Below are 6,652 nucleotides of genomic sequence, written 5' to 3'. Positions count from 1 at the left end.
ATCAAAGTGTTTGAATATGAAGCACTACCTTTCACTTTTGTGCAAACCTTGCTTTATGTTAAAAGCATATGCTAGCTATAACTCTTTTTTTGATTTTTTTTTTTTTTTTAAATGTCGATCTTATAGCAGGTATGTGAACAAATGCACATTCTGTCACCTCTAGTGCAACCTCGCAAATTTAACATCATTCTGGCAGACAAGTTGATGTCGGGGTATGGGTGATAACAAATGTGTCATATGATTCCTCTCGACCAGAAACTACCCCTATTGCTCGTTCTTGGAAACATCCCTCCGGATGCATGATTCGTGAAATGTTTAAGAATGTCTGCGAGGTTAGTAATTGCATATTTGTGAAACATGACACATAAATAAATTCTTAATAGAGATTCGGATTTTTAGTCATTCGTGAATTAAAGTCGTCTGATCTTGGTTAGACGGTTCAAATTGTTTGACTAAATCGCATTTATCAACTGCATGAATTATTAATACTAAATTACAGCTCCTCCTTCGGACCTCCTCCCCTTAATCAGAATTGACGCTATGGGAACTGCTTTCCCTAGAGCTTAGGTTTTTTTTTCTTTCTGTTGTTGCTTCTTTTTCTTCCTTTTTTAGCTTTGTAACCAAAAAAAAATTACATGTTTTATGATTTAGGTTACTTGGGTTGAACATGTGAAAGTTGATGATATGAACCATACACACTACCTATATAGGTATCTTATTGGCACCTATAACTTGTATGGAGCAAATAGTTGGATTAGGGAGCTTGAGAGGATGTCAGCCAAAACTATTAGTTTCTATGTTCAAAGTATACCTGAACATGAATCCGGAGGAGGTTAGAATTTCTCTTTTACTCTCCAAATAAACCCTGATTTTATTCTTATTGACTTTAATTTCGATACATTGTTAGTATAGAAAAATTATGCCGTCAACAAATTACGACTAATCAAAGTTTAAGTGGTTAATGAGTTTCAGTTAAGGATGAATTTTTCAGAAGAGCTCGAGATTAAGCCTTGGTTGCAACAAATGATATGTATGACTTCAAATATAGTTTTTTATGTATTTTTGTCCAACTCTATGATGCATAGTAGTTTTTTAGGTATAATTAAAGTTGAACAAATTTTTAACGATCAAACGATTATGGTAGATTGAGAGTGTCCAAAATCTTTTCTTAAATAGTTCATATTCATATACTTTTCTTTTTTGTCTCATACAAATATTAATTAATATTATATGTTATTTATTTTTTAGTGATCCAAACACTTGAGGGGAGGAAGAGTGTGATGAAGCTTTCTCATCGAATGGTTAAGATGTTCTATCAATGTTTAGTCATGTCAAGTAAATTGCATTTTCCATATTTAATTCAAGATAGTATTGGAGGCGTCAAGATCTCCATTGAGAAAAACACTAGTGAAGGCAAGCCAACTGGCATGGTTGTCGCCGGTGTTGCCACCCTTTGGATTCCTCTACCAGCCTAGAAAGTGTTTAAGTTCCTCACTGATCCTACACAAAGATTTAAGGTTCACTAGCTAGTTAAACTGTCTTTTTGGTATTATTAGAATTATGGTTTTAAGTTACGGTTGTAGTCGCTAGTGCTTATGGTTTTTGATATTAACTTTTTATACTCTTCAACTAACCTAACAGCAAAACTCACACACTAAATATTAAGAACAAGGGTATTGCAGATTTATGCACCCTACATCAAATATTTCTTCAACCTTTTATCATTTGAGCTGAAATCTTTATACTAACAATTTACAGTTTTTAGAAATAGCCTATTCTAAAATCCTCTCCTCTAAAGATGGCCACATCATCATAATCCTACTTGGCATTTGTTCCAAAAATTCCTCCTAATTTTTAATACAAGCTTAATAATTATAATTAATTTTTTTAGGGAATAATAATTACAATTATTATTGAAAACCGTTTTTTATTTAAAATTAAATTGTACATAAAATAGATAGTTTTTTTTTGAAGGAACATAAAATAAATAGTTGGTTACAATCAAATAATTATTAATATAATTATTGTTTCAATTAAAATTTATATGTTACATTAAAAATTTGTACGTTACAATCAAATAATTATTAATATATTTAGTATTCGATTAACATTTATACGGTACATTAAAAATTTGGTAGGTTACAAAATTATAATAAATAAATTGAATAAATTATATTTTAAATTTTGGTTCGTTACACTATGACAATAACCTACTAATTAAAAATTTAATTGTAGTAATTAGTTTTTAAGGTTATATAATTAATTTTTATTCGTTACAAAATTATATTACTTAATATTAATAAGATATTATTAAATTTCAAATGTTATGAAGTTAATTATTTGTAGGTTACATGAAATATAATCTAACCGTTTAATGCACATTTTATAATATTAAAGACGTTGATAATATTAATTTTAAAACGGTCAAATTAATAATTAATAGATATTAACCGTTATGGTACTATTTTTCTATATAAATAGTAGCGCTTTTAGGTTCGAGTACACAACAATCACAAAATATAGTTCTTCTTTTACCGTTCTCTGATATTTATATTCTAAGTTATTTCTGTAATTTTTTTCTATTGCAATGGAAAATGTCTACGAAACACAACTTTGTAATATCCCGCCTGTCAGTATCGGTATATTACCTGTCAAGCGTGCCAGAGGAAGAAAGTTTATGAAAAGTAAGTTGACGGAAATATGTGGTATGTGATGTCAGTTTAATACGAGTTAAGTATCAGTGTCGTATTAAACACGTTTGAGGTAAGGCATAATGGTAATTGCACGGAAACGGATATTTATATGGTTTTGGCACCAAAATATCTCATTTCCCATTTTCCTTCTCTCTCTAGGTTTTGGGAAAATAATTCTCTCTTCCTTCTCTCTAGAGGCCGCCCCCTTTCCCTCTCCTAATCCACTCAAACTCTTCCAAATCAACAAGTGGTAGTTTAGCAAGTAAGAAAACACATGAAGGAAAGGAATAAAGCATGGTTTGGTGGAAAGGTTAGGAATCAAGGATGAAGTGAAAGCTAGGGTTTGATGCTTGAAGCTTGAAGATCAAGTGCAAATCATTAGGTGAGTTCTTAGATAGAACCCTCCCTTGGGATTATATGCTAGTTTTGCAAGGAAAACAAGTATTGCGTTAAGTTTAAGAAAATAAAGATTTTTGTACCCTTGCCTTTGATTTTGCTTTGTACATGTTAAAATTGCTATGAAAGATGTTTTATAATGATATTTAAGTTGCTGGATGTTAATAGTGCATTGCAGAATCGATTTGAACGAGTTTTGGGTCAAAATTTCAAAATCTACACCACAGACCCGAAGAAACTCGCTATTAGCGAAAATTTCGCTAATAGCGAAATTCTTCAGATCCTTCCCAGCAAGATTTTGCTAATAGCGAAAGCCTCTGACTTTCCATCTTTTTCGAAGGTCCGGTTGGCCCATTTTAGAGCCGGTGGTGCATTCCGAAGCCTTTCTATCAACGTATTACAACTTTATAACCCCAAAACAACATCTAGGCAATGCACATAACATCAAATGATCTTTGAATCAAGAATCATGGTAACCTTAACATGTACATCAAGAAAGGCACAAGAGAGTTTAAGCCGATTAATTCGGGTAGTAAGCACTAAGAAAGGGAATGAAAGTAGAGCCTTGACATAGCTTGTCAAGAACTAGAATAGTTAGTAAAGAAATAGAATGTTATGCATTAGTATTAGCTTGATAAGACGCGGAGTGATATAGAGTATTATCTTCGCATAGGAGCTAAGTGCCATACGAGTATGGCAAGATGTGAATCGATTAGATATCTATTCACGAAGTAAGTTAAACAAGCATATAGTTTACCTCTAGCGGGATCGTTTAAGGATCCGAGGTAAAAGAGATAGTATGGATAGGTTTAACCTACATTCATGCATAAGACTAAGACTATTAAAGATGTCAAGCGATTAATTATCTATTCACAAGAAGGCTTTAACAAGTTTAAGACAAGAATCATATATGGTCAAGACCATTAAGTAAGAGTAGGTGCCGTGTCTCTTGTAATCCTTCCAAGGTTGGATTCAAGGGGTTCTCCGAGGGAAACGGTTAAGCCGTAAGGGAGCTGCACGTCACTGAAGGAGTCCGGTACGCCTTAGCTAGGCCTTTCACCGGTAGTAAGGGATTAACTTCCGGGGTTACTCCACTCGGGACTAATCCGTAAAATGAACTCAGATAATGTTTGTTTGTTAAACGCTAACATAATCAATGAATCTAACTATGCATATTTATTAATCATGTACTCCCTCCGATCACATTTATAAGCAAAAAAGCACTTTTTAGATTCATTCAATTCTTAATGTATTTGGTCAATATATAGGTCAAATACATTATGTATTTAATGAATCTAAAAAGTGCATTTTTGCTTATAAATGTGACCGGAAGGAGTATATGATATGTCATAGAGCCTTGACGTAGATCGTCAAGAATTAGTAAGATAGCAAGAATCACTTTCGTGATAAGTTATGTTATGTTGTTAGATACAACGCATTCAAGCAAGTAAAGAAAGATATGCCGGTGACGATCTTAGGTTTCTCCTAATCGTCCGGTTTAAAGCCATGTCAAGATTATAGTATTCTTAGGCCTTGATACGTAGTGCGTATTCTTGGCATTGTGGTTTTAGATTCCCCTTGACCGCCATGACACGTATAGAAGTGAAGCCTATAACAAGTTAAGAAGAGCCTATGACGGGTCTAGAATGCACGACCGTCTAGGAAAGCAAGTCCCCACACACGTATAATCAACTGCAGGTTGTATTGTAGACACGTGGTGACCGTAGGTTTTCCCCGAGGTTACCTATAGCCTAGGGTTAGGTGGAACTCACTGAGACATTATGTCTCATCCCAATCCTTATTTGTTTCAGATACCAGGATGGATTTAGCAAGCTAGTAGCTGAATGGTCGTTGCAGCAAGAGTTCGTTCGTACCGCTGCAGGATGATAAGGATATGCAAGGACACATTTGTTATTTATAGAAAGTTGAGTTGTGATTTTATTGTACGAACGCACTTTGTTGTATAAGTTATTTATTCGAAGTTTTTATGTTGTAAATTTTTAATGTATCCAGTACTAAACTAACGCACATGCTAAACTTTCTAGATACGTTTAGTGTGGGTGTTACAGACTTCATCTTTGATGTTTCCCCAAGAAAACAATTGTGGACATTGGTTGTGAGGGTTGTTCGTGCTTGGTTTGTTCAAGACTACAAAAATAAAAATCTACCATTTTCCATGGAGTTGGTTCTAATGGATCGAAAGGTACTTTTTTCATATCGTTTTTTTTGTTTTTTGTTTTTTTTTGTTTAAAGTATATTGTTTTAATCTTTGTTATCTGGGGTGATCGAATTGGTGCGTCTATACAAAGAATATTGATCTACAAATTTAAGCAGCAACTCCAAGAGGGAATGGTGTTCACGATTTCGTCATTTGATGTTGCTTGAAACAGTGGTTCGTATTGACCATCACGCGGCGAATACAAACTGAATTTCACAATCAACACAAAAGTCAAACTATCTAAAACTGCTTTGGTCCCAACAAACGTGTATTATTTTACACATGCATCTGATGTTTTCAATGATTTTTACAACAACTACTTGGTTAGTAAGTGACTATCACTTTATTCGTATCAATTGGATTATTTGATATTGTTTATTTACAATAATACAATAATAAATTAATTACTTTTTGGTGAAAATAGTTTTATTTTTCAATATAAATTTTTTTCAACCTTGATTTTTCTCATTCATATATATTTTGTTTTTTAATGGTATTTCAATGTTACACATTATTTTTAAACATTGTATAATTTTCTTAAAGGTTGAATTAAAAGTTTAATAATTAAGTAACCGTTTAGATCTTTTAATGCTAATAAAACACGTTTTGTTTAATATGATTCAAGTATACATTATATTCTTATAATATTAAATTGTAATTTAATCAATATTTTAATTTGTGTTATATATGCAGATGTAATTGGAGTCATGACTTGAGTGGGTGTTGAAAGAGAATATGAAAGAGATGGCGGAAAAACTAAAATGAATGTCATTTAACTGGATTCAAATTGCTAAGCTTAATTTTTTGTATTTTTTTTTAAACATGTATTATGGGTAAGCTTAAATGTACTCTTTTGACAATTTTTATGATAGGATTTAATGGATAAGTTTTCTGAAACAAGTCCCACAACTCCACAGGATGTGAGTGCGAAAGATGTTATTGACTCAGATTCTTAATCATTTGCACCTCCTAAGAAGTGAATGTTGTCAATAAACGAAGATTGCAGAACATCTGACGCAATTGTTCAACCGGTCAAAAAGATTGTGAAGATAGAGAAATAACATTTACAAGTGACTTGGTTATGTGTCTGTTTTTAATGTAGTAGAATAAAGTCCATGTTATAGACAATGGAATTACGATTTTCAATTGAATAAATCACTATTGTTGCATATATTGACACTTCAATGAAAAATATTTCAGTTTTCATATTATCAATTTACGATTTACTTATGTCTTAAACTTTACACAAATTCAAAAATAAATATAATAATTAAATTAAGGATTCTATAGAAAAAGTTATATATTGAACAAGATACACCTTATCTCTCTTAACTCAATTAACCTT

The sequence above is a fragment of the Medicago sativa genome, chromosome 6 (assembly GCF_051527215.1).
Source record: "Medicago sativa cultivar Bolivia chromosome 6, Bolivia_mono, whole genome shotgun sequence".
Lineage (NCBI taxonomy): Eukaryota > Viridiplantae > Streptophyta > Magnoliopsida > Fabales > Fabaceae > Medicago > Medicago sativa.
The sequence above is the reverse complement of the archived record's forward strand: the minus strand, read 5'-3'. Positions refer to the sequence as shown.